This window comes from Thermobia domestica, chromosome 3, assembly GCF_964235325.1.
Source record: "Thermobia domestica chromosome 3, izTheDome1.hap1.1, whole genome shotgun sequence".
Lineage (NCBI taxonomy): Eukaryota > Metazoa > Arthropoda > Insecta > Zygentoma > Lepismatidae > Thermobia > Thermobia domestica.
The window spans coordinates 277,282,842-277,294,033 of record NC_137456.1 but is presented as its reverse complement, the minus strand read 5'-3'; the positions used below and the strand labels follow the sequence as shown (position 1 = coordinate 277,294,033).

Genomic DNA, 11,192 nt, shown 5'->3' with positions numbered 1-11,192 from the left:
AGTTTCCAAATACCGCGAGGTCCAACAGATAGGTATCAGGAGATACCGCAAAAAGGGCAGTTTTACCACACCGTGTAAAGCAACCAAGTAAATCCGCAATCTGGATACTTTGCCTGAACTCGCACACATGATTCCAAAACTTTAATAACTCATCCAAAGTGTCCTGCGTTCCCCCATAGCGAAAGAAAGCTATCACAGTATAACTATTACCCTTAGTTTTCATGGCAAAAAAGGTAGCTGATTGGAAAAGAGTAACCAACGACAAAAAGTCTATCTTAATATCTACCTGCGATAAATGCTTGACAAATTCTATCATATACCATTTGTTATATCGACTATTAAACAAATATCTATCCATCAAATAATTGTCTACCACATCGTTATAGTGGGCATTGTGCTCAACAAAACGTGGCTTAATACCATTATCCAATCGAAAATATCTAACTGTAGAGCTAGAATAAGCGGGGCGACCATTACGTTGTACCACAGGGAAAATGAAAAACTTCGGCCATTGTAATGCACACAAAGGCTTTAGTCGTTAATACAAAACTAAATATTCTACACCTTTTCGGTGGTACTAAATAGTACAAAAATACTTAAATTGATACAATGGTACAACACTAAATTCCCAGCTGATACAAAATAAAATATTCCATTCAAATTTTTTTGCCCTTTACAAAACTAAATTCCGTACATATGCCACTCAAATTCATTTATTCTTCCTTTTGGCCTCTAAAATAATAATAATAATGATTTAAAATTTAATTTTCCATTTTTTCCCTCCTCTCCTTATCTCTACTTAATTAAAAACTACCGTTTCTACTAATACTGTATTTACCCATATGGAACTGTCTCAAAATTATCGGTTCGTTTTCTTTTACTAGATGTAGAGTTTACTGAATCGACGCCCTACTAGTGGGTTTCTAATGCTTGGTCCTCTTAAGTCTGCTCCAAATAAGCATAAGGAGAGAGTAGTATTTTTTGCCATAGTGGCCTAATTCGTATGTATGCGAAAATGAAAGTCGCAATAATGTCATATTGTTTTATTTTTTTACTATGTACTAATTGAACTACTCGCAGCAGGATTAGTTAAAATGATCCTTCTTCAAATTTGTTTCTTCGTTACAAAAGGTACATAAATTCTGAACTAGTTAAAAATTGATTGCTTTGTTTAATCGTGTAGCTCCTCTTTTCTGTTTGGTACAAATTCTATGGCGGTTAAAAATGGTCTCGTTGTCACAAAAAGAAATAGGACAGCCCCAATGAATGGCAGAAAAAAAGTATAGAATGCTGATTCTGCAAACTGAATAGGTCACCCAAATTTATTCCTCCTTCGGTTTCTTTTTTGTCGCTGGTGCTCCATTTTTTGTTGGTACATAAGAAAATAGTCCACCTAAATTTTATTCATACTTCACTTCTTTTTCTTATTTTGTTAGGTACAAAACTAGATATTCTACTCAAATTTATTCCTTCACTTTTCCCGGTTGGTACATAAGGAAATAATCCAATCAAATGTTTCTGGTTCGTACAAAACTAAACACCCCATCCAAATTTGAGTATTACAAAATGAAATGAAATTCTGAGTTAGTTTAAAAAATAGTCCTTTTTGCTACAAAATTGGAAAGCTCACTCAAGAGTACAAAATAGTATTGAACTTCTGAGCCGGTTAAATTTATCCGATTGTTTGTTTATTTAAAATACGCCGTTATTTCTCATTGGTGCAAAATTGAATAGGTCACTCAAATCCACCCCTTCGTTTGTTTAAATATTAGAACATGGTCTAGAAAAAATGGCATTTCTCATTGGTACAATATTCCTCCGTTTATTTAATTAGTCAAGAAGAGTTAAAATAGACCTTAGCACAAAAAAGGCACATAAACTCTGAGGTAGTTGAAATGGCATTTCTCGTTGATAGAAAATTGAGTAGGTTCCCTTTGTTTCTTTAAATTCTCAGCTGTTAAAATGGCATATCTTGCTTTCTTAGTCTATCCAAATTTTGAATAACCCAAACAGGTACAGAAATTCTAAGCTAGTTGCAAATGAGATTTCTCGTTGGTACAAAATTCAATAGGGCACTCAAATTTATTCCTCCTTCACATTTTCTCCTTGGTACAAAAATTTTCCGACGCTCAATCTACGAGTTATTCTGGGTTAAATATTTGACCTTTTTGGGGCATGTAGTTGCTGGTAACCAATTACTAAATGTGGAAACACCACCTCAATATGTCGCTTCGTTTACTAGTCTGATTTTTGACCTACGTGGTAAGTACCTTTAGGACATGTAGTAGCTGGTGGACGATTACTAAATGTGGAAACGGCATCTCAATATGTGGCTCAGTTTTCGTGTTATTAGGTTTTAAGTATGTTGACCTATGACCTCGATGGTCATGATTTTGGAACTTGTAGTAGTTGATGACTAGTTACTAGATTTGGAAACAGCACCTCAATATGTGGATCCATTTAAGAGTTATTAGGTTTTAAGTATTTTGACCTTTGACCTCGATGGTCACTATTTTGGAACTTGTAGTACCTGATGACCAATTACCAGATTTGGAAACAGCATCTCAATATGTGGATCCATTTTCGAGTAATTAGGTTTTAAGTATGTTGACCTTTGACCTCGATGCCCACTATTTTGGAACTTGTAGTACCTGATGACCAGTTACTAGATTTGGAAACAGCACCTCAATATGTGGATCCATTTAAGAGTTATTAGGTTTTAAGTATGTTGACCTTTGACCTCGATGGTCATGATTTTGGAACTTGTAGTAGTTGATGACCAGTTACTAGATTTGGAAACAGCACCTCAATATGTGGATCCATTTAAGAGTTATTAGGTTTTAAGTATGTTGACCTTTGACCTCGATGATCGGTATTTTGGAACTTGTAGTAGTTGGTGGGCGATTACTAAATGTGGAAACAGCACCTCAATATATGGCTCAGTTTTCGTGTTATTAGGTTTTAAGTATGTTGACCTTTGACCTCGATGGTCAATGTTCTGGATCTTGTAGTACCTGATGACCAATTACTAGATTTGGAAACAGCATCTCAATATGTTGCTCCGTTTTGGAGTGATTAGGTTTTAAGTAGGTTGACCTTTGACCTCGATGGTCAATGTTTTGGATCTTGTAGTACCTGATGACCAATTACCGGACTTGGAAACACCATCTCAATATGTGGATCCGTTTTCGAGTGATTAGGTTTTAAGTAGGTTGACCTTTGACCTCGATGGTCAATGTTTTGGATCTTGTAGTACCTGATGACCAATTACCGGACTTGGAAACACCATCTCAATATGTGGATCCGGTTTCGAGTGATTAGGTTTTAAGTAGGTTGACCTTTGACCTCGATGGTCAATGTTTTGTATCTTGTAGTACCTGATGACCAATTACCAGACTTGGAAACACCATCTTAATATATGGATCCGTTTTCGAGTGATTAGGTTTTAAGTAGGTTGACCTTTGACCTCGATGGTCAATGTTTTGGATCTTGTAGTAGTTGGTGGCCGATTACTAAATGTGGAAACAGCACCTCAATGTGTGGCTCCGTTTTCGAGTTATTAGGTTTTAAGTATGTTGACCTTTGACCTCGATGGTCAATGTTTTGGATCTTGTAGTACCTGATGACCAATTACCAGACTTGGAAACACCATCTCAATATATGGATCCGTTTTCGAGTTATTAGGTTTTAAGTAGGTTGACCTTTGACCTCGATGGTCAATGTTTTGGATCTTGTAGTACCTGATGACCAATTACCAGACTTGGAAACACCATCTCAATATATGGATCCGTTTTCGAGTGATTAGGTTTTAAGTATGTTGACCTTTGACCTCGATGGTCATTATTTTGGAACTTGTGGTTGCTGGTGACCCGTTACTAAATGTGGAAACACGACCTCAATATGTGGTCCCGTTTTTGAGTTATTAGGTTTTAAGTGTCATACAAACGACGTATCCCTCATAAACTATAGGGCCCAGTTAAAAATAAGAATGATATTCGTACTCAGCATGGTCGAAAACCCACCTATACCGAGTTTCATCCAAATCGGATAAAATTATCATAGAAAGGACGTATCCCACATGAACCATAAGACCCTGGTAAAAATAAGTATGATATTCGTAATCAGCATGTTCGAAAACCCTCATATATCGAGTTTCATCCAAATCGGTTAAAATTTTCATAGAAAGGGCGTATGCCCCATAAACTATAGGACCCAGGTAGAAATAAGTGTGGTATTCTTTACCAGCATGGTTGAATCGGAAATATAAATGTTTCTGCGCATGCGTGTTATTTCTACTAAATTGGATTTGACATACGCAACCAAGTGTGGGTGTATACTATGTTATTTAGGGGATGAAAAATAGGTCATAGTCTTTTATGACCTGCTTGTTGCACGTAGTCTGCTCTATTGAACCGAAACCAGCACTGCAACTGGAACAGACTGTAGTCTAGTGTAATTTTTCTGCGCATGCCTGCAATGTGTAATTAATTGGAAATTTAATTTTACTGCGCATAAGCAATCAAGTGTGTGTGTGTGTGTGTGTGTGTGTGTGTGTGTGTGTGTGTGTGTGTGTGTGTGTGTTGTTATTTTTTATTCTCTGCTCTATTATGTTGCTATAAAGTGCTCGTAAAAGAGAACGGGGGTGTTATGTCTTATTTTATGTTTCTGCGCATAGCCGTAATCTGCCCCTGAACCGGAACAGTCTGCGGTCTGCTCGTAAAAGAGAACGGGGGTGTTATGTCTTATTTTATGTTTCTGCGCATAGCCGTAATCTGCCCCTGAACCGGAACAGTCTGCGGTCTGATGTGTGTGTGTGTGTGTGTTGTTTGCTCGTAAAAGAGAACGGGGGTGTTATGTCTTATTTTATGTTTCTGCGCATAGCCGTAATCTGTCCCTGAACCGGAACAGTCTGCGGTCTGATGTGTGTGTGTGTGTGCGTGTGTGTTCTGGTACCATTGATAAATAGAACGACAGTTCTGCTCCGGCGGAATCGGAACAGTTTTGCGCATATGCGCAGTAGGTCAAAAATTGGTCTCCATTCTCTGCCATGTTGAAAAAAAGTGCTCATAAAAGGGAATGAGTGCACCCCTGCTATGTAATATGTGCTATGTTAAATAGGTGGATGAAGAATGTGATATCTGCTCTGCTATGTGTTCGTAAAGTGCTCATAAAAGGGGACGAATCTTATGTATTATTTGCTATGCTATGTGTTCGTATTCTCTACTGCAATGTGGCATGTGCGCGGTACGTGAGTCCAGTGGGTGGGGGGTCGGCGCCGACCAATCAGCGCGGTACTCCTAAAAGACCGTGCGCGTGGTCGGCCAATCAGCGTTAAGGGAGGCGAGGTCCGATGCCATCCAATCGGCGTAAAGAGGGAGGGTCCTGCGCCAGCCAGTCGGCGGAGGTCCTCCGCCAGCCAGTCAGCGCGGTAGATAGGAGGTCGTAAAAGAGCGTGACCAATCGCCGTTAAGGGGGCGGAGTCCCGCGCCAGCCAATCGGAGGTCGTAAAAGAGCATGACCAATCGGCGTGAAGGGGCGTGTCAGGGGGCGCTGCGGGGGGCGTGGCCTACACCGACCAATCAGCGTCAAGGGGGCGTGGTCGGCCAATCAGCGTCAAGGGGGCGTGGCAGGGGGCGTGGCCTACATCGACCAATCAGCGTGAAGGGGCGTGGCCAGCCAATCAGCGTCGAGGGGCGTGGCCAAGGGGGCGGGGTCACGTGACCTGCGCCAGCCAATCAGCGTCCAGGGTTTGCGCATGCGCAGTAGGAAAAAAAACAGCACCAAGTGTCCCCACCCTACTGGCTTCTTTTGCCATTCCTATCCTTGCTTTTATTTCGCGTTCACACATCATCATTTATAATACTACCCGCCGGGCATCGAAAACAAGTCACCTATTCTATTTTCTCCCGGCTGCTATTTCTGTATTTGACACTGACTTCTTTATTCCAATCACCATAACTTTTGCCTTTTTAACATTTATTTTCATAGCATATTTCTCACAGCCCTTCCTCCGTTTGCAGAAAATTCGTTTATCGTCGGAAACTACGCCTGATGACGCTCAATCAGATCAATCACTTTGTATCTTCATCATCATCATATGATAGGTGTTCTGACATTATTGGCAGGTCACTTTCCACAACTGAGAAGGCACCATGCTCAACGAACGGTCTTCCACTAACCTTTTCGTCTTCACGCACGATTTTTCTGTTTTGATTTCGTCCATCAATTGTAGCCTCTTCTACCCCTTCCTCTCTTTCCTGCTACCATTTCCCCTAGCACGTCCCTCTTGGTACAGCTTCTTCTTAGACAACGTTTCTCTTCCTCTTCTCAATAATATCTAAAACTGTTCTCTTTTCCCACACCAATTCCTACACCTTCTTTAGATATTTCGTTTCCTTCACACTCTAATAATATTGTACGGATTGATATCCACCCCAACTTAAAAAAGGAGTTTAACGATGATTTTGATAGAAATTACCCGATTTTCATTAAATATGGCTTGCGTTTCCTTGGAGGGTTCAGAATTACTCCTATATGTTAGGGTCAGAATCGGAGAAGAATAGTAAAACCTCCAACTTAAACAATAAAAATTTTTACCTCAATTTCTCCACTTGTTACCCAACTTCTTACTCTCATTTCATTACGGGACCAAGGTGGCTGCGTGGTAAAGCGTTCATCTCTGGTACATGAGGTCCTTAGTTCAATTCCAGCTGTCGCCAAGTGAGCTTTGTGATGAACAAACACCGTGTGCGTGAGTTTTCTCAGGATTTTCCCACTTTCTTCATTTCATTCATTTCTCATCACCGTCTTATTTAGCCTAGCCGGCATATGCGTGGGACGTAAAACTTTTTTAAAAATCATTTCATTTTCTCATTTCGTTGCCAACGGATTTTGTAGCTAAAGATTTCAGTTAATTTACATTTCCAAAAGCTGCATAGCCTAGTGTAACAAATCTATAGTTTACAACACTGTATGCCACCTTAGTTTTCTCCCCCCATTCTTCCAACCTCTTACACAAATCCTTCATCCCGAGTTCTTGTGTTAACTAACTAAATGACGGGGAGAGGAGGGTAGCCTTTGAGTAGAGAACTCAGGGAGAAAATGCTAACGATATTTACTAGTTCGTCCACCGGTGGAGTAGGCAGAAATCACAAGTTTCTGCGACGGCGCTGTTCTGAAAAACAAAAAATCTCGTGGCGCTCGAAAACTTTTCTCGATTCTCTTTCTGTCTCTTCCTCAACTAACAGTCGCCGTCACGCGCATACATAAAGCGACGAGCGCGACGCTCAAGTCTCACTTATTCACTCACTCACTGTACATAAACAACTTCGTCTCTCATCAGCTGATTCTGTGGGCCATCCTCGCCTTTTTACCTGGCAACATATTAAATAGTCCAAACAGGTAAATAGATTTATACGTTCTTTCTCTTTGTTTATTTATAACTTATGCTTGTTCTATCATTAATAGACAACTTCTCCCATTAGCATAAATATAGAAACTTTCGCCCGATAATGGGCCCGATTTATTACGTATCCGGACCAACCGTGGACCGACAATGGTCCGATACAACAGGTGGTCAATTGTTTGTGGGGTTATGGTAATTTCCCTGTTTTTTTTCTTTAGTATAATGAAAAATAAATGTATACAGTATAAAGTTCGTTATCACGGGCTTTTTATTTGATTCTTAGTGGACTAAAGCTTTTTTTAAAAAATAATAATACTTGATTTAGTGTTTTGGAAACACATGAAAAGCGGGCTGCAGATCAGAAATAATGATGGTTGGTAACAATGCACTGACTACACACCACAAATTTCAATGTGCTATTTGTTCAACTATAGTCTTCCTCGGGAGCACGGTGGCTCAATGGCAGAGCGCTTACCTCTGGTGAGTGGCGTCCCTGGTTCGATTCCCCTCCAAGTAAGTTTGTGATGGACAACATTGTGCTCGTGGGTTTTCTCGGAGTACTCCCGTTTCCTCCCACTTTGCCATTCCACTAATTCTTCCATAATCATTCACTTGGTTTCGTCATCGTCTCCCTTAGCCTAACAGGCACAATCATGGGACGTTAACTTTTCATCTCATTTCAGTCTATATACAGAGTAAGTGATAGCTTAAATAGAATGTTCCCATTAAGACCAACATATTTTAAATAATAATAACATTTATATATCTGAATGTATTAACACAACTATTTGTACAGCAGGTGCTTCATTAAATATCATGTGTTCACAAAATTTGCGAGACGCAGTGCCATACAAAATAAGCATTAAAAAGTTTTAGTGATGAGAAAAGTTGTAGAGGATAGATGCAGGACGATAAATTTGCGTCACTAACGTCATACAACAAAAACAATGGGCCTTATGCAAAGTCGTTTCGTAACGTGATTCGTGCCATACATATATTGCCTGTAGTAGTCAGGCCTTTAGAATGACGCTAATAATGCGTCAAAACGACTCTGCATAAGGCGGAATATGTATTATTTGCAAGTTTTGCGCTGCGTTGACGCAAACCAATACGGAATTATGTTCCAGGACTGTAGATACGGGGTGGTCAGAAACGGCCTAGTCCTCCTGGGACCACTCTCATTCCCCCTGAATGTTTCACTTGTTTGTTTAGATAAATATATGTTCAAAAAGTAAGCAGACAAGAAATTCTTGTACTTTGTTTCGTTCCAAGCAAAACAAAAAAAAAAGGAAAGTTAGGATTTGACAGTGGACCGGAATAGAGAACACAATCTAAAATTTTGGCACTTCCGACTCATCGTTTCCTCTAGTGGCAATTTCTTCCTTTAACTTCACTACTTTTTTTTTTTTTTTTTGACAATGATTTCTAGCTATAGGAGGAATGGATTGTTTTTTTTTTTAATTAACAGCTTTGTTAAAAGCAGTATTTTTTTTTAAATTTATTATAATTATTTGGTTCCGTCGATACTTGCTTTCAAAACTACGTATTCATTCACGATTCGTACACTTAACAGAATTACGTAGTCATTTTGTAATCAATTTTCAGTTTTCAGAAAACCGTTAAAATTACATTAAATTGTACTATTTGTTTTATACATTTCAAATGCAGTTTTAAATCGATTTCAAATTCTATATAGTTCATTAAGGAAAATCGCATTTCATAATAATAGCATTTATGTACTAAAATTCTATGGATGTAAACGTTAACTCAAGTAATAATTCCCAAACGTATATCCCATACCTTTATCTTATTGTTCTACCTACAATAAGATTCCCAGATTTTCAGATTAAAAAAACCGAGACACCTTATGAAACAAAATGGCATTTATGAATCAGGATTTATTTGATTCTACAATTTCGGACACCATTACCGCTAACAATAGCATAACAAATCCAGAATTTCTCACAGTTCGAAATGAAATGAAATAGAATCTTTCAATTTAACGTCCCAAGATTATGACCGTTAGGCTAAAGGAGACGATGATTAAAGCAAGTGAACGATAACGGAAGAATTGGTGGAATGAAAAGTGGGAGGAAACGGGAGTAGCCCCGAGAAAACTGACGAAAACGATACTGTGGATCACAAACTTACTTGGCCAAGGGTCGAACTAGGGACCCCTTCGCAAGCGCTCAGCCACTAAGCCAGCGTCCATTACTAGTTCAAACTCACAAGCCACAAGCCCAAAGTTCGGTATTATGGTAATTTTTTGAATGAAAAGTATCTTTAGAATATTGCGCAGCTATATATGGTTTTTCGAAATATCCCAACGCATCGTCGGAATTCGAAGATATAGAGAAGAATGTGTCTCGGTTTTCGACGTCTCGTATGAACTGCAGTACGTATTCATAATACCAACGCCTATATTTGAAAATTCACTCACGGATAATAATATGAAGAGAAATAGCATGTAGTGTCTTTTTCATTCTCCGAACAATATTTCATAAATTGCATAAGATATTAGAATTTTACTAAAACCGAAGTCAATTTATTTATTTATTTTATTTATTTATTTAACAACCACTAGATACAGCTCAGAGGCCATTTTATACTGGATATCTAACTACAACAACAACAACAACAACAATAACAACAACAACAATGGAAAGGATTTGGAAAGGTATCGGCCAGGCAGTAGCGGCGATTGGACGTTAAAAGTGGGGGGGCAAGGCATGATCTGTTCCTGTAGCTTTCGTAATTCTACGGGAAGACAAATAACCAATAAAACTCACGCAACGACAAATATTATATGACACCATTTTTTGAAATCTGTGAGTTTTACGTCCCTCGGTTATGCCGGTTAGGCTAAAGGAGACGGTGATGATGAGTAATGAATGAAATGGTGGAATGAAGAAAGTGGGAGGAAACGGGAGAACCCCGAGAAAACCTACGCACACGGTGTTTGTCCACCACAAAGTTCACTTGGCGGGGGCTGGGATCGAACCCGGGACCCCAAGCACCAGAGGTGAACGCTCTACCACTGAGCCACCGCGGCCCCACACCATTTTTTCTATGAAAAAGTAATACATACAAAAACTTTACATTTGCAAATGAAACTATATACATTACAGTGTCACTTCAAAAAAAGTGGGGGGAAACTGCCCCCCCCCCCGAATCGCCGCCTCTGCGGCCAGGGCCTGTTTAGTAGGTACCCTCCCGGCATTTGCCTGGTAGGACTGAGGAAAACCCTGAAAAAAACAGTCACGGTGGTCGGCAGTAGGAATCGAATCCACGACCTCCCGAATGCGAAGCCAACGCTCTACTACTTGAACTACTTCCCTCGGTAAATTTAAGGCGGAAATTTAATTTCCAGAGCCAGAAATCAATTGGGAGCCATTCTTAAATCTAAAACTTAGTTATAATTTTAAAGTTCAAGCTAAAATTAATCTTAATTCCAACAAATATACTTCGATAGTAATAGCTATGTTTAAAAAGCAAATTTACTCTACGATTATTTAGGATTTAGCAGAATTAGCAATTTGAATCCTGGGCTTTCGGCATCTATGGCTATGTTAACTAATCACGTTAGTCAGCGATAACCTATCCAAGGAAAGGGATGGAAGAAAGGATTGGGGAAGGAAGGAAGTAGCCTAGGACCTGTATGTGAGGTATCATCCCGATGTGATGATATGAATGAGAAAAAGCCAGGAAAACCTCATTCAAGATAGCTGGCCTAAAAAAAGCTTTCACACTTTTTTCACCAAATGTCCCCACCGGGATTCGAACCCGG

At 39.4% G+C, this 11,192-nt stretch overlaps 1 protein-coding gene across 1 annotated transcript in view; it reads left to right on the top strand.

Moving 5' to 3' along the window:
• The first annotated feature begins 7,239 nt into the window (after positions 1 to 7,239).
• The window catches only part of LOC145681084 (uncharacterized), a 133,973-nt gene continuing 130,020 nt past the window's right edge, over positions 7,240 to 11,192 (top strand). The window contains exon 1 of the mRNA XM_081752456.1: positions 7,240 to 7,401. The gene's annotated coding sequence lies outside the window, so the exon portion shown is untranslated. The remainder of the gene's footprint in view (positions 7,402 to 11,192) is intronic.